This window comes from Lissotriton vulgaris, chromosome 2_1, assembly GCF_964263255.1.
Source record: "Lissotriton vulgaris chromosome 2_1, aLisVul1.2, whole genome shotgun sequence".
Taxonomy (NCBI): Eukaryota; Metazoa; Chordata; class Amphibia; order Caudata; family Salamandridae; genus Lissotriton; species Lissotriton vulgaris.
The window spans coordinates 2,083,612,145-2,083,633,042 of NC_141687.1; positions in this window are offsets into that span (position 1 = coordinate 2,083,612,145).

Genomic DNA, 20,898 nt, shown 5'->3' on the forward strand with positions numbered 1-20,898 from the left:
ATCATGGGCACAGAAAACATACTACTGTGGCTGCACAAATCGTTTTGTAGTTATACATTATTGAGGCAGATTAATATGATATGACACAACAAATTTTTATACACATGCTTTAAAAATAATTTAAAAACATGTAAAGTGCTAAGTGTCAAAGTATTTATAAAATAATAAATACAAATCGTTTTAAAAGTTCTCATTGGACAAACCCAAGACTGCCTACATAGTGACAGCCATGATGTTTTGATATTACCGGTTAAATCCGATTATTATTCATTCAACCAAAAGAAGGCCTGTGAGTCCCGTGTACTAGATGACATGTACTCAATATTGTCTCTATTCTAACATCATTATTTATATGTACACATATAAACGCTATAGAGAGAGGCACTGTGCAAAAGTGCATATGTTAAAATCTAAAGTGCTAGTGTAGATAGTATAAATTTCTCAATAAATCAAATGCTAATTTCAGGTCTAACCATCTGTTCACAAGAAAAATATAGTTCCAATTCATACAGGGTTAACAGCCAACATTTGATCCTAAAAACATTTGATTATATGTAAAAAAATATAAATACATTTTGTGAAATCAATACGAGAGAAAGACAAAATACGATCGAAATCAGCAATTGATATATTTACACTATATTTACACAAGGACGTATTTCATAGAATTATTTACAAACGACTCCTCTAGTAAAAAAGGGAAACACAATATTGCAGCTAAGATTAATTCCTACAGAAAGCTGCGCATATCTTCAGTGGTATTCAAACCGTTGGGCCATTTACAGTCTAGCTCTAGAATATATTTGGTTTTGAGCTGGCGGAGTTGGCGCTCTCTATTTCCCCCTCTTCTTTTCTTAGCCACATCGTCCATTACATAATAAGACAAGCAATTGATGTTGTTAGCATGTACTCTCTTAAAATGTCTAGCAACAGGATATGTTGCGTCGCTGTGGAGAATGGCCCTTATATGCTGCAAAATCCTGACGTGCACCTGTGGCTTTGTGCGACCCACGTAGCTAAGCCCACAGGTGCACGTCAGGACATATACAGCATATTCGGTTTTGCAATTGTAATTTCCCATTATCAAAGTAGGAGTAGACCTGAAAGGTGCAGAGTATGTTTACATATTACAACCAAATTTGCAAGCATGACATGACATACACTAAGTAAAGCCCTTCTTGGGTGCCAACCAAGTAGTTACTTTTTTGATCTCGGGTGATACTCGATCTAATGTGGTGCCCATGGTGCTACTTCTTCTAAATGTAACCACAGGTTTAGCTGCAATTCTATTTTGAAGAATGTTGTCTGTTTACACCACTGGCCAGTGTTTGTTCACTATAGCTCTAATCTGCCGCTCCTCTCTATTATAGGTAGTAATTAATCTAGGAGTGTCAGTCCTTGTAGAGGTAACAGCAGTATTGTGCGTAGCAGAGCTATCCTTATCAGGAGCGAAGACTCATTCTAGATCTAGTTTTAGCCTTCTCGATTGCCTCATGTATGATTTTATGAGAGTACCCTATAATTTTGAGTCTAGCAACCAGCTCTTCTTGGCATCTGTTGAACTCATCCTTTTTTGGTGAGAGCTGGTTGCGTGTAAGGTAATGTTACCTGAAGTAACTTTTCTGTGAAGGGTGCTTTCAAATTTTTCATTATGGACAAAGACCTTAACATCAAGGAATTAAATTTCCTTTTTGTGAATATGGGAAGTGAATTTTAGATTGTAGATATTGTTATTAATCTTATTTATGAATTGAATAGCTTCTTCCTCACTTCCCTGCCACAGTATGAACACGTCGTCTATGTACCGAAGGTAAGATCTTATGTGTGTCTGGTAATCCACCTGAAAGGCGGTTTTGAGGACCTGCTCCTCCCACCACCCACATGTAAACATGCATAGCTGGGGGAGAAGCATGCCCCCATCGCCACTCCTCTCATCTGTTTGTATATGTCCTTATCAAACAGAAAATAACTGTTGTTGAGACACCATTTAATGAGTTCAAGCAAAACTTTGTTGTGTTCATATAGGGTACTAGACTGAGATTCCAAAAAGTGTTTCACTGAGGCCAATCCCTGCACGTGATCTATACTCGTGTACAATGCTTCTATATCTAAAGTGATAAGAAGCAAGTCTTCAGACCAAGAAAGTTTGTCTATTTTCTGTAGGAAATCTCCAGTATCCTTTACATAGCTTGGTAATGCCATCACCAGGCTCAGAGGGAAAAAATCCATATACTGGCCTACATGTTCGCCCAAACTATTTATGGTCGATATAATCGGTCTACCTGGGATTGGGGAAACATTTTTGTGTATTTTGGGAATTAGGTAAAGGAACGGTAGAACAGGAAACTCATTAACCATGAACTTGTGTTCTTCTGTAGAGATAAGGCCTTGTCTTTTCCATGTTGCTAGCAGTTTGTGCAAAACTAATTTAGCTTTATCATACTCTTTGACATTTGATTTCGCATAACATTGTACATCATGAAGCTGACGATGTGCTTCAGCTATATAATCTTTTCTAGGCCACAGTACAGGGTTCCCACCCTTGTCGGATTTCTTGACCACCACTTCCTGATTATGTTCCAGTTTAACTAAATCATAATATGCTTTTCTTTTAAAAAACAGATTTCTTTCCTTTCTGTTTTTATGAACAGTATGATTTAATTGCTTTAGGTCATTGACAATAAGATCATGAAACACATCAATGCTGTCCTTTGGTATAAATGGAACAACACTGGACTTGAGTTTAACGGGGCTGATCCCAGCACCCTCTTGCGTGTGGTTGATTTTTTGTAGCCGATCCTGGGTGGCCAGATTAGTATCTTGTTCATGCTCCACAGTTATATCTGATTCGTCAGCCAAATCATGTACCATCAATAGATTGGGGATATCCGATGCTGCTAGATTAATCATAGTTTCGTTATCCTCAGTTTCATTGCTGCCTCCTGCATCTTTCAGGGCTTTGAGTGCAAAGAACTTTTTCAGTTTCAATTTCCTGATGTAGCAATATACATCAATGCGTGTTCTAGCGTAGTTGAAACTGTCACCAGGACAAAAGTTAAGACCTAAGGCCAACAGTTATTCTTCCGCCTTAGAAAGTGTGATTTATGATAGATTAATCACACTATTGTCTCTTATTGCTGATTCTTCTTTTGCCATTTCCCTTTTGTTTTTTTCTTTGTGTTTTTCTTTGCCTCTTTTGCGTTGGTCACGTCTTATTTTTGTTCGCTTGCATTTTTTGCTGTTAGATTCCGCCGAGGCCTCAAGGTTTGCAGTCTCGCCTTGACTAAAAAATCAATTTCTTGTCTCACATTCAGAACGGTCTTTCTTCTCACTATAGGTGCCGATTCTGTACTGGACGCACTAGTAAGCGAAATGGTGTCCAAACTGTCTGCATCCTCATTTTCATTGCCCTGTATTTCATTGCTTATTTCTTTGCTGTTGGCCTTTTCATTATATTGTTGGTGCTTTATTGGATCAAACTTGCGAGAAAAAGTGAAAATTTGACCATTTTCATAGTCCTCTAAATCCCGATTAAATTTAGCTGCTTTTCGTATTTTAATTTTCTCTTCATGTTTTTTCAAACGATCTTGCATTGTTTCCTTCATTTTGATAGTTTAATCCGTTGCTCCCACAGCATTGATTTTTTCTCAAATAGCGTCTATTTCTTTTAGTACTTCTTTCCGATCAATGTGAGCATATTTAATCAAGATTTTGACCAGGTTCATAGAGGCAGCAAGATTACTTTCCCCCCATTCACGTAGCATATTGGGGTTTGGTCTATCGAAGCTGGGAGCTAAGAAGATACGCAACCCCCTCGGCACCCTTCCCACTTCAGCATATTTGGATAAAGATCGGTGTTCCCACCACTTAGTGATTTCAAGTTTACGTTTTCTTTCAAGTTCTTTGTACAAAATAACAATGTCAGCGTCCTTGTTATTTTCTGTGCTGGCGGGTGGAACAATATCTTTCGGAGTTTTAGTCCGTTTGTTAAAAAGTTCCTCAGCCGCGAGCTCTCTCTCTTTCATTTCCTCCATCGACATTGTCGGGTCACTGCTAATTATTGTGTCCCAGGCCGGTTAGTAGAGAAAAAAACGTTCTATTCCTCTGCCGCACAGCCAAGAAAAACCGCTTCTCCCCTCCTACGTATTCCCGACTTTACAAGACTCACCGGATCTTCGTCGCTTTCAGGTGATCAGCCGACCAGGCGAACTCGCGCTGCAGATACCGGTTGCTTTGTCTTTAACAGCTCTTCACGGAGTAGGGGGCAGCTGATGAAAATCCACCACGGATCCCTGTACTGCTCCGGTTAAGCTCAGCCACCAGCTTTTGGGGAGGAGGTCTATATATATACATATATTACCTACTGGCGGTCGCCCGTAGGTAGTTATAGTTAGGATTTTTTTCAATGCAGAATCTCAAAATTCTATTGTGAATAACTTTGGCGCTGGTTGACGAATCTGCCTGAAAATGTCCTCAAATTTGCCTCGCGGCGCTCGGGTACTTCCCTGGAAGTTTGGGGGGATTCGTTAAGCGGGGGCCGAGATAAAAGGGGGTCCCAAAACGTGTTTTCCCCATGTTAATTTCCATTGGGCGGTCAAACTCACTTTTAGCCCGAACGGCTGAATGGATTTCCACCAAACTTGGCAAAATTGTAGGGACTGGTAGCCCGATGTGCCTTTGCTATGTCTCAAGTTATGTGCTCCAGTGGATTTTGAGTTATTTAGGTTAAAAAAATATATATATCTGTAAGCGCGCCCCGGTACTCGCACCGGGGCGCGAACCAGCACGCTACGCGAGTTCGCGGGCGGAAATCTGATTGGCTCCCGGGTGTCTTTCAACATTCCAAACAGTCCGGAGCGGCCGCCATCTTGTGTCTCGGTATGATCGAGACACAAGAGGTGGCAAAAACAAAGGGGGAAATTACCAAAAGGGGGCAGGGTAGACTCCCCCTGACCCCCTAGGTTTGATGTGGGGGCCATTAAAGGGCCCCACGGGGCAAAACAAATATATATATTTTTTTGATTTGTGCGGGGGAGTGCCCGGTACGCACACCGGGGAGCGTACCGGGGAGCGTACCATGGGGAAAAAAGAATGACAGATTTTTTTGATAAAAAAAGCATTTTTTTATAAATTGGAGGTAGTTCTAAAAAGAACTGTTTTTCTTTTTGTTGTTTTTTATTTTTTTTATTGTTTTTTTGATTTTGTTTTACTTTTTTTGGCTTTTCTGAACAGTTTTATATTTCTTTTGTATTTTTTATGGGGAGAAACAAAAAACAGGGAATTATAAACGGCTCAACTGGAGCAAAATAAAATCTGAAAAAAATTAGGGATTCTTCGGGCATTTGTGGTTATCACCAGCAACGTTGATGAGGGTAATACTCTTCTCACCATAAGTAATTGTTTGGCCACAATATATGCAAACGATTTTGTATCTACCAAACTTAGTTTGAATGTTTGGAACCGTCTGCCTTGCCTCTGGACCCGATGGAGTGGGTTCTTTGGTTGTTGAGGTGCTGGCAGACGATTGTGGAAGGTTGCTGCACAGTTCTCTCACCTCTGCTGCAGAATAGTTATTGGGGTGCAATCGTTGAATGTGCCGAATCATTGTGTGGTTCCCAAAAGAATATTTTTTGCAGGGTTCCCCCTGGATAGTACAGCGCCACAGATGAGACAGGTCACCTTTGTAGCATTTACCTTCTTTAAACCACTTGGGATTTCAAAAAACTCCCATATAAAGTGCTCCTTAGGTTTATATGGGGCATTTTCTTCAGGCAGGAAATGCCTTCTCTGCCTTCTCTCCGCCTCCTCCTCCTCTTCTTCTTGACCACCAATGTGATGTTGTGATGGTGGTGGTGGTGGTGGTGGTGCAGATGCTCCAGCTGCTGCTGCTACTGTAGGCATTTCTCTAACAATAGAAGCAGGTCTTCCTCACTCAAACAACAAAGTGAGAATGAGGAAAAAAGGTGGGGGCTTTCATCATTTGGAACACAAAACTGTTCTGAACCAATGAAAAGTGTTATTTTAAGGTCACATGACCCGGGCTTTCATCATTTGGAAACCAAAACTGTTCTGAACCAATGAAAAGTGTTATTTTCAGGTCACATGACCCGACGCGCTTACGCTACGCGCCCCGGTGCGCGCCCGGGGGCGAGTAGCGTAAGCGCGTCAGGGCGTGCCCTGGGGCGCTTACATAGCGCATTCGTATGCGCGTGGGTGGTTCTGGGTGCGCTTACGCCGTGCGTATCTCACGGACGCGACTACGCGATATGTTACGATGATGTTTTCGTTTGCGGCATTACCGCTAATGGGACGTTCCCCGGTTCGCGCACCGGGGCGCGCTGCAAGATTGCGCTGACCGGCGCGCTCCCCGGTGCGTGCACCGGAAGCGCTCCAAGGCAAAAAAAAAAGAATATACATATAAAAAATAGTATTACATAAATATACAATATAGGATTCATTATAAAAAATATTATATTTGATAGCATTCGAAATTTGCTATTAAAAAACCTTTGAAATTCACTGAAAAAAACATAGGTTTGAGGCCCTATATAAAGTTAAGAATTAGCATTTAAAAAACTTATGAAATTCACTGAAAAAACCATAGGTTTCACATCAGTTATAGTTAGGAATTAGCATTTAAAAAACCTATGAAATTCACTGAAAAAAACATAGGTTTCACATCAGTTATAGTTAGGAATTAGCATTTAAAAAACCTATGAAATTCACTGAAAAAACCATAGGTTTCACACCAGTTATAATTAGGAATTAGCATTTAAAAAACCTATTAAATTCACTGAAGAAACCATAGGTTTCACACCAGTTATAGTTAGCTGGAAATTTTACTGACATAAAACCATTGAAATTCCCACGTTATAGTTAGTTGGACTCACTATAACAAGCGCGCTGCAATGCACTGCTGATGACGTCACATATTACATTACTTATGACATGGTCAGTGACATCACTCATGACATCACTTATGACACCATCCTTGTGACAGAGTGACAGACCTCCTTTCAGTGTAATGTAATCCTTCAAACACATATTCAAAAATAGAAACTAACATTTTCAAAAAAATGGAGATAGCCATACCAGTTACAACAACCAATTCAGTAATTCCACCATCTATATACACATCCACTCATTCACCAACAGTTCTATATAGTCACTCATACATATTCTCACTCATCATATGTAGTGATACACCTATACATCCTGTTACACACCGACAGTCATCCAAAAGTTACTCACACACATACTCACACATGCAAATACACTATTGAACATCCATTTATTTGAATATACAGCTATACACACACTAGCACATTACTTCTAATTAAACTTACACATACGTACTCTCTTAAACAATCACTTATAGAAACACATACTTATTTAAACAGGAACCCTTACAATCTCTCACTCTCACATATACTCACTTATATACATGAATACTCACATATACTAGATTAAAACATATGTCATTACTAATAAAGACAATAGTGAGACAGTCATTAACTCACTAACACACACATAAACACACTCATCTGCCCATTACTCTCCCATTAACTCCTCTCCTCGCCCACTGTAATGTACATAGTTTCTTTAAGGGCCTGGCAGCTAGATGTTGCTGCTGGGCGGGTATTTTTACATAATAAAAGTTTTTTCATGCTTATAATTTTTTTTTATTTACCACTCCGAGATTGGCATCCACCATCTTGAAACTGTAAATAATACAATTGCAAAATGGTGTCTGTATGTGTGTGGTGTCGCATGCATGTGCATACACCATCATACTGGACTGCCGTAGCATTGCAATGCATAAACATGCATGTATAAGGATGCATGCTCACTTTCACATGATCACGCTATTTAGGTAGGGTAATGCTGCACAATATTAGCATAAAGCATTGGCAGACAAAATCTGACACCCATTGGCATAGCCAATGCTCGTTTTCTTAGGTGGTTGCACAGTGCAGCTTGATGTGGTGTAGGAGGCAGTTAATAGTGTCCTTCTTTAATCTGACTAAATGCATTCCTAATCAGTGTATTGCTAGCATGTAGTTCAAATCCTAAATATATTTTTTCCTGTTTGGATTCGTCCTCCTCTGAGGTTTCCAGCATGAGTAGCTGTGCAAGGTGGAGGTACACTTCAGTGATACTACGAACTGCTCTTAGATTCTGTACTTTAGCATATGCCACGGTGTATGGCATATGCACTGGTGAGGGAAATGAAAGTATTGGTTGTGGTTCTGCACATATTTGTTCTTGATGTTGAGACCGATTTTCCCAGTTCGGGTCTGCCCCTTTATTTCTAGGCGTTGTTCAGAATATAACAACTTTCTTACCATGCTCCCTTCTTTGTTGTAACTGTCTCTTTATAAATCATAAAGTGGGTGTTTGATCTTAGGTTTAGAAAAATATTATCAGTGTTTAGAATGTTCACTTGGCTGTACGTGTGATTCGGGTAAAATGCCATTTGGTTACCTTTATGGCTTCCCAGTTATAGTGTTATTTAGAGTTTACTTGGTCATGCAACCAGTGGTGGCTTCTCCACTGAAATGACCCCAGAGATGCAGGATGTAATCAGAAAACTGTGGAAGTCATCCATCTGGTGTCACAGGGAGGTGAAAGAGTGAGGGCCAAAGGTGCACAGTGGAAAGAGTTGGGGTAGGTAACCGCCTTACGGGGGCACCCACCCATCTGGGGAGGGCGAAACAGGTGAATGATGGTGGTGCGGAAGGCAAGACTGCAATGGCTGGATATAGAAGCCTCGAAGATGGGTCAGGTCCGTGGGCCCTTTCGGGTTCAGTCTTGGCAGTTTTTCCGCCTATTTCAGTTCCTTCGTCATTGGCACTTATGGCCAATCTTAAATCTGGGTCGCCTCTTGACCCATGTCCGGCCAAATTCCTGGCGAAAATGGCCGACTTTGTTAACCCATTGGCGAATCCACTCTTGAATCTTTCCTTGAGTCGGGGGGTGGTTCCGCAGGCTTGGAAGCAGGCGATGGTCATTCCCCTCCTCAAGAAGCCTGGCCTAGACCCGGAGGCCTTCGTCAATTACAGGCCAATCTCTCTCCTCCCTGCGCTGGCTAAGATCTTGGAGAAGCATGTTCATATCGTGCTTTCCAATTTTCTGGAATCTCATAATCTGCTGCACTCCACTCAATCCGGCTTCGGCCCCAATCTAAGCACCGAGACGGCGCTTTTGGAGGTGTCTGAGGCCATTAAAGAGGCGCTGGATTTGGGGGGCAAAGCTATGCTCGTAATGCTGGACTTGTCGGCGGCCTTTGATACCGTCCCCCATGAGGGTCTCCTCACCAGACTTCATGAGATCTGTCTGAGGGGGACGGTGCTTAGCTGGTTTAGATCATTCCTGGCCGGCCGTCGACAAATGGTCTGGGCCTCACCCAGCTCTGCCGTGATGCCGCCTTTGGGAGTCGGAGTTCTGCAGGGCTCTGTGTTGAGCCCAACTCTTTTTAACATCTTTATGACCCCTCTGGCGGCATTGGCGGAGTCTTATGGGGCCCAGATAGTATCCTATGCCGACGATACCCAGCTCCTCTTCACGTTCAGGAAAGGAGAAGATTTTGATGGAGAGAGTATCCGTGAGTGCCTTGGGGCTGTTTTTAAATGGTTCCAGCTTAACAGCCTCAAGTGCAACTCAGATAAGTCTGAGGTACTCTTCTTTGGCTTCCCATATGATCCAGACTGGCAGGAATGGTGGCCCGTTAATATGTTTCCTCCAGCGCACTCGTCACAGCTAGCTAAGAATCTGGGGATCAAGATGGATAATGGCCTGACGTTAAGATCTCAAATCCTTGGTCTTACGGGAACATGTTTTCGCCTCCTTAGGATGCTCCGTAAGTTTCTTCCTTTGCTCTCAGAAGATCATAGGAAGATGACGGTGCAGGCCTTAATTGGCTCAAGATTGGACTATTCCAACGTCCTGTATCTTGGCCTGCCGGAATATCTTCTGCAACGTCTGCAGGTGGTCCAGAACTCGGCCGCGCTGGCCATTTTTGGCCTGTATAGGCGAGCCAGAGTTTCAGGCCTTTTGCAGTTGCCCCACTGGCTGCCTATCCGGAAATGGATAGTTTTTAAGGCCCTGACCTTGGCCCACAAGGCTCTCCATGCCTCGGGAGCTAAATATCTCCTAAGGAGGCTTGCCTTCTACCACCCGACCCGATCTTTGAGATCTGAATCATTGTTCCTTGCGGTGGTCCCTCGAGTAAAAAGGGCCCGCATTGGCGGTCGCTCTTTCAGGCTGTTGGTGCCACAGCTTTGGAACACGCTGCCTTTGGCACTACGCAGCACCTCTAATTTGCTGACTTTTAGGAAGGGCCTCAAAACTTGGCTTTTCGCCCAGTAGTTTGCTCCTCTTGATTCTTGTAGGTCCACTTTGCTTTATTGTGTTGTGTTACTCTGCTACTGGTTTTTAATAAAAGCGCCGGGACACTCTATGGAGTAGCTGTGCGCTATAAAAGACAAAACTAACATAACATACCATTACATAACATAGAGGAGAGGATGTTGAAAGATAAGTGAGGAGGTGAATGGAGAGATGGAGGAGGTCACAGAGTGAAATGGGAAGAGGGTAACAGGAGTGATGGGAGAATGGATGGTGTGAATGAAAGGTTTGATTACTGTTGTTATAGTTAATGATGTTGTTTTGATTAAAATATTGTGTTTACTACCTTGTCCTAATAAATGCTCTTTTATGCTTCAACTACAGAATGGAGTGTAGTTAGTGCGAGAATAAAATGGTAAATAGGCTTATTGATTACTATTTTTCTTTTTTTACCCCATCCCGAACAGAGTGTCAGGATGGGGCTGGGCATGCTTAATGGCAGCATGGAGGTATGTGGGCTGCATTTTGCCCTTGAGCAGGCATCCAGTGCCTTTGGAAGCACCAACAGAGGCTACACCCTCCAAACAGGGAGGTTCTCTCATGAGCATGAGAGCAGTGCCAGGATTGGTTACCAGATGGCGGGCTCTACCCACTTACTGACAACAGTATTAGCAGTAGAGTGTAGACTAAGGGATACGTACACACGTGATGTACGGTTACAGCGCAGGTTAAATAGTAGCCCGGAACATAGAAAATCGGCATTCCCACGCTAGAGTCAGAAGGAGACAGACACAGACAACCGTTAAAAAGTAAGTGGAGACAGAGCAGAGATTTACGTTTAAGCACTCTGCCAAAGTGATTTTAAGAACACAGCTTGAACACCCTTGTTAGAAAATGTCCGAAAGGTGCACAGTGACTATAGTATCGATGAGTAATGCATGTTAACCGTTAAAACTCACCCTTAACCTGTTATTATTCACGAGGATTAGCCAACTACGTGACACCCTCTGTTTGATATTTACAAATTAAATCACGTTATATACGGCCACGCCCTTGTTTCACCATAGGGCCCACGCGTTAAACCGCCACAAAAGAGGACGCCAAGAAGACCCCTTAGGTCGTCGGTATAAGGACAGAGATATGGGAGGCACTAATGCACCCACATATTACCCTCTGTATAATCACGTCAAAGGCATGACTACAATATGCCGAACCACACCAGGGATGCCACGAGCACTCACGGTATAAGGTAGCTACACCTCACACTAAAGCCCATGATTAATAGAGTACATCATCCCCTTCCTTTCAGATAAAGGAAACAACGCCTCTCTCATCCAACCTCCTGTAGAACTAATTATTACAGAGGTACGTATGAATGCATGAACGTTTGCACATAGACCTAGTTTTAAATAGATGAGAAGCCAGGATTTGATATGTGGAATAATCACCACATTTTTACTTGTAGATCTAAGGAACTTCACTATATTGTCTGAGTCGGCTGACCAACAGTACTATTCAAAAAGGACCAGGTCTCCAAGCGGAGGCAGGTCCGCAAAAGGTGAGCATTGACTGTGTCCTCACCCTTTTATGCATAATGCCACTGACCAACTCCTCATTCATGTCCATTATATCTAATAGGCTGTCCTACATCTACACAGTCCTGATAAAGACCCGCTTCTGATGCGCAAAATCAGCGCATCGCCCCCCAGGGTCAAAACGTCGACGCATTCCCTTCTTGCACGAACCAACTATTAAAAATCCTCTAGGACCCAGGAATTAATTGATGTACCTACTGGATTATTGTACACATAGTTGTCATCGCCAATAAGTCTATGAATTGACAATTTTATATGTTGTTTTAATTGAGTGCCAGTCTTGCACAGAATTTACGTGTTTTGTGTTTTATGTTTGAATTTTGGACAGCAACATGAATACTTTGATTTAAATACAGAGAATATGAAACTGCATGAGTAAAACTTCCCTTATATTTTGCTTTTTTGGTCAGTGTGTTTGATTATACTGGTATAGGTACCACTGTCTTTGTACCTTCATTAGGGACGAAGTATACAAATAACACAAGTGGAATACTATACTTCTGTGTATTTCCGTCCGACAGAACCATTATTATTGATTGTATTACCCACCCAGGTTCTGAGGGTTACAGGGTCACCCCATTACATGTAAAGGATTGGTTAGGAAGCTGCCTCGAGGATCAGAGGCAAGATGGCATCGGTGTGAACGGTCACAAGAAGCTTCGCTCTGTGAGCCCTGACTAAAGTACTTGATTTTGCCCCGACATGCTGGTATCTAAGAAGCTGGTATGAAGGCGATGGTGTTGGGGATCGTGATGGTGATGACCACAACATCATGACTTATAACTACAAAACTACAACCTATTTGAGCTTATTGTAAGAGCATACTGAAGACCAAAACAGAGGAGATACACGCAATTGCACAGTCATGAGCGCAAGGGAGTGCAAGGGAGATCTCCTGTTACCACTGTCATCTCTGCCCTTACCGGGAATGGCGGCCATTTGGCCCTGTCAGTTTCTCTCAGGTCTGACTAGCAGGATTTTTTTCAAGGATTACAAGGATTGTTGTAAGGGTTCTTTGTAACTGAGACCCATGCTTTGTATCAAGGCGACAACAATCAAATTGGAATAACGGATTAACGGACTAATGGACTAAGTGCTAATTCTCTGTGAAGGCTTTTTCACAGGCGCTACTGATGATATTGGTCCTGGTGCGGAGGTTAACATGTTTGTGCGGATGTCTGGAGCCTTCAAGTAAACCCTGCGGCCCATGATCAGAGATGGCGGTGATTCCTGCGATTCCTGCGACTCCTGCAATTAAACTTTGGCGAGTAACTGCGAGTAACTGTAAGTACTGTAAGTACTGTAAGTACGGTGTCCGGTGTCCGGTGCCCCCAGCTAGAATAGTATTCTGCCATCTGATTGATTGATTGTCTTGCCCTGCTTCACCCTGCGGTCCACGATCAGAGAGGGCGGGGATTCCTGCAAAATTACACTTCGGTGAATAACTGAGAGTAACCACATGTAACTGAAACGGCGTCTGCAGCTGCAATAGTACTCTGCCATTTGACTGTTTGGCCCTGCTTCACCCTGCTCAGCCCTCCTGTCAACCTCTGACACCCTCTGTCGCCAAAACCTTCTTTTTTCTCTGGAGCTCTGTCTGGACAATCTTTCCCGTAACTACACATCCAAACCGCTAACCTGCAATCTGTGACCAGCGGCCTACGATTTCAACCGCAGCCATGGTCTGTGTCCGGCGTCTCACTGTGCTGAGCTCCCTGCTCCCTGCCTTCTGCTGCCGCTGCCGATTAGCTACTCGGCCGGCTCTGCGTCATATTTTGTGCCTCGTCATCCCCGTCATCTGCACACACGGGATTCCGCGCTTAAAAGCCCAAGCCGCTCGTTGTTGCCAAGGGGATTCGGAGGGAGCTGTGCGCAGCAGACACAGTACAGCAGAAAGCGGCAGAAACGGCAAACAAATTCAAAACGAGTGAAACCTAATCAAACCCTAATCAAAACAGCAACAAACTATTATAGAACTGAAGATTGAGGTCTGAGGTCCGCGGCTGTTGATAGAGCAAGGCGAAACTGAGGGCGCTAGTAAATCCGCAGATAGAGGATGCTGGAGTCAATGTCACACTAAAACTCTATGTCAACAATCCAAACTTCCATGCTGAATGTTCATATGCTAAAATCGTCTCTGTGAACTATAAAGACACAGTCAAAAGACTTGTGAAAAGGTTGGCCTAAAGAGACCAGATAGCGATAAAGATAGCTACTACGGCGGCAAGGGAGCCAGAACTATTTAAATTACATACAACAGCAGCTGCAATTACAAAACAAAGACCAGTACAGGTACAGGTCCAGATACAGGTATAGGGGAAGGGCAGGTTTCACGGGAGAAGGGGAGCAAATAATGGAGCAAAACTTACTAGAACTCACCCAAGAAGAAACCCAAGAAGAAGCACTACAAGGACTAGAATTGCAAGGCACACAAGAAACTCAGAGCAGTGAAAGCCTTGAGAGCACGCTAAACACACAAAATACACATAGCACGCAGAAAACAAAGGGCATGCAGAGACAACCTGAAACCAGAGGGTCTAAAGCTAAAGAAAACAATGTTGAAAGAATTGAGGGCAATGAGAGACCCAAAAACAAAGAAAAAAACAAAAATAAAAACACTGACAAGAACACGGAAAAGGAGAAGGATAAAGTGAAAGGGAAGGAGAAGGTAAATGAGAAAGAGAAGTGCAATGATTTTGAAGACAACGATGACGATAAATTGGAGCTAATGGCTAAGAAGGCAAAGAGACTACAAACTATCAAAAATCTGAAGGCAGCTGCCAAAACCACTGGGCAGCCGGCCGATTCTCAGCCTAGGATCTCGAATATATTCAGCCCGTTGCCCAAGGAAGGGCTGAGCAATGCTGCTAAAAATGAAAAACAACAACGGGCTATCATGGATGAACAAAGGAAGCAAAATGATGAAATGAGCGGAATCAGCCCAGCTACGTGCACAGAGCAGTCCATTATGGGGATAAAAAGTGCTTCAGGTCCGGATCCAGGAAACCAGTCCTCGGATATAATCCCGGGAAAAGATAGTGTTAGCTCAGCTACAATCACAGGCGACCAAAGCGAGCATATGCCTATGTATCCAAGGGAAATCCCGAGACACGACCACTCCTCTCCCATGGCACAAACCCCCTCCTCAGGGAAAATGCTACAATCAGAGAACGAAGAACTCTCAGAGGAAACAAACTCAGACATATATGAAACAGGAGTCTCCATCTCCAGCGAGACAAGTGAGGCAAGCGAAACAAGCGATGGCCAAAAACTAGCTGTGACAACCCTGGAGGTATCTGACCCCAAAGACTTAAGGAAATTAATTGAACCCTGACAAGACACCACTCCAAGGAAAAGGCTGGAAAATAAGAGGACAAGGCACAAAAGGCATTGTAAATCAACATACAATGAAACTACAGACCCGGGGAGCAACACGGAACAAGTAAAAGAAAGAACCAAACATACACGAAAAACTCAACCCCCAAAATCAACACGAGAACCCAAACATAATCGGCATATCATGGAGAATACTGAAGGGGAGACCAAAAGCAACACGGAGATAGTGGTGGCTCGGGAAAGTCGACAGAGCCATCGCTGAGTGAAGTGCTAAGCTCCATTAAGAACTTCCATAAAGATGTAAAATGGACAGTCAAAGGAACCATGCAGCCATACAAAAACTGCAAGGAGCTATCAAAAAAGTAGGCAACACCTGCTCAGAGTTCTCAGACAGAATGGCCTCTGCAGAAACACGCACAGAAAATCTGGAATCTGGTGTTACCAAGCTCCAAACTCAGGAAAAAGAGCAGGAGGGAATCATAAAAGACTTAATGTCAAAGGTTGAGGACCTAGAAAATAGAGGTGGAAGAAACAACCTGTGTTTTCTTGGAATTTCTGAAGGCGCAGAGGGAAACGACCCAAGGGGCTTCATGTCCAACCTCCTAAAATCAGCCTTCCCGGAACTTCAATCCTGGGAAATGGACCGGGAAATACAATGCGCTCACCGCCTTCCCTTAACGCATTCTAAACGCACTCATAAGGCACCTCAATATCCAAGGGTTATGCTGGTTCATTTCGGGAACTTTCTCCTATGAGAGGCTATTTATGACATTGCCAGACCGAATAGCAAGAGAGAATACAAAGGTTTCCCGTTCTTTGCATGTCCAGATTTTGCCCATGTTACTGTAGAACGAAGGTGGAGAATGAGACAACTATTCACTCCATTTGAGCAAATTGGAGCGACAGTGTTTGTGCAAAATCCAGCGCGCCTAAAAAGAATTTACAAGGGAACTAGAAGAAGCTTTACAAGCGAAATCCAGGCAGAGTCCTACTTAAAAGAAATCTCAGGGACAGCAAATCAAAGCAAGGGAAAACAGCAAAATGCATAAAACAGAAAAGGAGGGAATAAAAAGACAAAGAGGAGCAACACTACCAGCTGTCTAAGAACTATGGGGCACAATCAAAATGGGAGGAGGGGGGGAAATGCTAAAGACTTGAAGTCAAAATATGCTTTAATATAAGGTTAGGCGTGAAGGTATAGAGAAAAGTTTATTCTAACATATGACCCCCCTCTCTGCATCCGATTACCCCATCGTATTTAATCATGGTTAAGCCATGGGCGAGCTGAGGCGCACTGACCACACGGACGCCCACACCTGGGTGCCCTATGATCAAGGACGCCTCAATTGGTGGTGGGGGGAGGAGGCGGGGGGATCTAGGAGGGTGGGGTGGGATGGGAGGGGAGGGGGAGGAGATTAAGGGAGAATACACATTCAAGGTAGTAGGTACAGGGTCTGGAACAAGACTAATACATCACAATGGAATAATTCGGCTAAGGTAAGAATAGGGGTAAAAAAAACAAGTAACGGTAAAAGCCCGAAGTACCAAAAAGAAGGAGAATGGCTACATTAAGAATTATATCATTGAACATCAGTGGCCTTAATGACTTAAAAAAGAGGCAAACGGTTGCGGTCGGACTAATTGCTATGGTGGCCAATATAGTCTGCCTACAGGAGACACATATAGAAGGGGGACAGCAGCATTTATTAAAAACATTAGGGTACCAACTCATAATTGCTTCGACACAGGGAGCACAGACAAAACGGGTGGCCATCCTTGCAAAAGGGGGGCCTTCAATTTACAAGATCAATCTTCGATAAGTTTGGAAGATGGGCCATTACGGAATGCCACTACAACAATGGGCAAAACATATTGATCCGTATGCTCAGTCTAATGGGAATGTGGGGTATGACCCAGATATTCTGGTGAGCATCTCTAATGAGCTAGTACACTGGCCTCTCCCACTGATTGTCTGTGGGGATCTCAACCTGCATTTACCAGGAGATTGGTCGTTGGGCCCCAAGTTAAAATACCAAGGGAGGAAACCGAATGTCTTTAGGGCTTTTAAGGATCTCTGCGAGCTACATGGCCTGATTGATTGATGGCAACTGGGACACCCTGGGGACCATGGGTACACATATTTCTCTCACCCAAACTCACGTCATGCTCGGCTGGATTACATGCTCATCTCAAATTCAGTAAAGGACATATGACATGTGAGGAAGCTCCAGAGGGTTTTATCAGATCATAACCCACTAGAACTAAATATAGCTTGTAGTAACAACAGCCCCACTTTAAGGACTCGGACTTTTGAAAGAGCTTTCTTAAAAAATGAGGAGTATTTGCGAGAGTGGATACCATCTTTCTTAGCAAGAAACATGGGCAGTGCACCCATTGAGGTAGTCTGGGATGCGATGAAGGCTAACATTAGAGGTGAGACTCTTTAGTTCTCAGTCAGGACTAATAGAACAGACAAACAACTGCTAGTCATGTTACAACAGAACTTAAGTAGGGCGGAGTTAGACCTGATCATAGCCACTCAAACAGGACAGGTTGAGGAAGGATAAGCGCGAGTAGCAATCGCCAGAAACCGGATCTCAGAGATATTTACAGAGAAAGCAATTATCAAAGCAGCTATCCACAAAGAAAGATCTTACGAGCCCAGTGAACAAGTGGGGCATCAGCTAGCAGTTTGAACAAGGGAGGAGACGACAGCCAACATGGTCAAAGCTATTAAAGAATTAGATGGTGGGCTGGGAACTGATGCTTCAGCAATAAGAGCGGCATTTCAGAGGTTCTACCAAGAGTTGTATAAAGTGCCAGAGAGGGATCGTGACGACCCTGAGGGTTATTTAGCTCAAGGGCAGGGCCTTTGCCTCGAGCAAGTGGACCAAGACAGTTTGGATTCCCCCCTTAGTTGGGACGAAATATTGCTAGCCATGAACTCATTGGCAGCTGGCAAAGCAGCAGGGGTGGATGGGATTCCAGCGGAGTTCTTTGTGAAATTCTCAGACCAACTTAAAATAATCATGATGGAGTTATTCAATTCTATAATCCAGGGCGGGAAGCCACCCCTTCTTGAAAAAAAACAAGGACCCCCTGGAAATGGGCTCCTACCGCCCCATAACTCTGATTAACGGGGACTCAAAGATCTATTCTAAAATCCTGGCGGGTCGTCTGGCACCAATTATACATAGGATCGTCTCAACCCGCCAACATGGATTTATCCGATCATGTACAGAGAGTGATATCTCTATTTGACCATGCTGAAACTACAGGAGATCCTATAGTGGCTATTAAGATCATTGAGGAAGAGTCACAGCGATATGGTATTACCTTCGGATATAAACAGAACTCAGGAAAAACCCAGATTGTGAACAATGGTAAAGTACAGATGATGCTGTCTATCTTGGAGTATGTATAAGCTCCAAGTTGGATAATATAGTGAAAATAAATCTTGAACCATTATTAGGCCGTACTTGAAAAGAACTGTTCAGACTGGACAACCTGCATCTTATCATTGGCGGCAGGTGCAATGTGATTAAAATGTTGTTTCTACCTAGGTTCTCATATTTTTTTAGAACAATTTGACTTGAGTTCTCTCCACAATTCTTCAAAACTATTGAAACTATGTTCTTCAGATTTATTTGGGGGTTTAAGAGACCCCGACGGGCTCCTAAATGGAATATGCTGCCAAAAGAAAGAGGGGGACTACCTATGCCAAACTTTAAGTTATACTCGTGGGCAACAGTGGCCAAGTACTGTGTGAATATGGTAGCCAACGAACCTAGTAACCACCTAATGCCTACACCACAGGAAATTATATTGGGGGAAAGATCTGAGAGATGCTTATGGTGCCATGTCATTGACAATTACTATAAGAAAATAAAGCTTAAGACTATCTCTAGCAAATACAAAGTCTGGATCAATATTCGTAAATCGCTAGGGCTGGGGAGATATTTTTGGTATACCCCCTCAGCTGTAACAACGATCTCCCAGAGATTTTCCAGGATGGGTGCATGACCCAGGGGATTGGGAAAGGGATCAATCAGCTGGGCTGCTTCTGCACAGCAAATCGCCTGAAAAGCTTCTCAGAACTTCGTACATATCATGTCAGCCACACGGATTTTTTTAAATACCTACAGATCAGAGATTTCTTGTTAAGAAAAACGGGGGACTGAGATAAATTTCAAATTAACGCAGCAATTGAAAACTTACATAGTGAAACCGCTCCTAGAATTGGGGAAATCTACGAGAATTTTAATAGTACATTTCCTGATGACTTGGATAAACAATATGCTAGATGGCAGACTCATGTATCAATGCAGTTAGCAACCCCTGTATGTGCGTTGGAGCTTTCACAAACTTGTCTAATGTCTATTAAACTGCAAGCTCAATTTTACAAAACATTCTTCTCCCTATACTACACTCCCTATAAAATTGCTAAATGGGCAACCGGACAGGGAACTTCATGCCCCCGCTGCTCACTGTTCGAAGCTGATATTATTCATATGTATGCCACCTGCACTGCATTATCTAATCTGATACTAGAAATATCCAACTTCTTATCTGAGATATTTCACTCAAGAATTTCTATATCATCTGAAGAAATATTGCAAAGAGTGGCAGAAACCAAAAGGCCCATACGCATGCAGGGGCTGATCTTTGTGGCTATGGCGGTTATCAGACTTAGCCTAGCCTCCTCATGCCTGGATCCACAACCACCGGACTTCAACCAATGGAGGGCAATATTACTCGCAACTTGCAGTTTGGAGGTGGCCATATATAAAAATAAAGGGTTGAATAAAAAAAAGAAAAGCATGATGATTTGGGGACCACTGTTGCAGTGGACACAAGATCACTCCTAGGGGCAGAAACCCTACTGAGGGGTTCTTATTAGATGGCGGAGGGAGCATAGGTCTAGGCCTAGATATATATGTATCTATGTATCTAACTGCGTTTTTTTTTCCTGATATATTGTCTCTATATGTTTCTTGTGCCTCACACTCCTTAAAATATGTATGTAATATTTTGGGATTCTAACATGGTTATGTATCAAGACCTTGGTCTTCGGGGGTGGGGGGTGGGGAGGAGGGGAAGGTGCTCCAAAAGTATAAACACTGTGAATGCAATTATTATTATTTTTTTAAAGCAAGCCGCCGCGAGGAGAGAACACGATGTAGGACGTCGCCTCCTTGCAGATAGGTAAGTTTATGTATTGTATTATTATTTATTTTTTTGCCCCCACTCCACTACCCTCGGTGCATGCCAGCTGCCACTGCACGCAGGTCTCTGGATGTTCTCAGCAGCTCTAGGAATGTTCTCAGCATCACACTGTAAAAAAACCCTGCTGTTTATTCGTCCATGTTCTAGCTTTTCCGGTTTTAAAAATCTTCTTAAAACGTGGCTGTTCTAACAAGCTGATCTCACAGCGCCCTCTCACCTCCTGCCTGCTAAAGCCTACGGGGACGAGTCACGTGCTTATATCAAAACCCAATTTACATTACATAACATGTTTCCCTTTAAGTGGTCTAAGAGAAAACTTGTAACTATGTTCAACACCCCTACTCCATATTCATCATTTTTGGTGCATTTGACTTTGGCTCAAAATCACGTACTA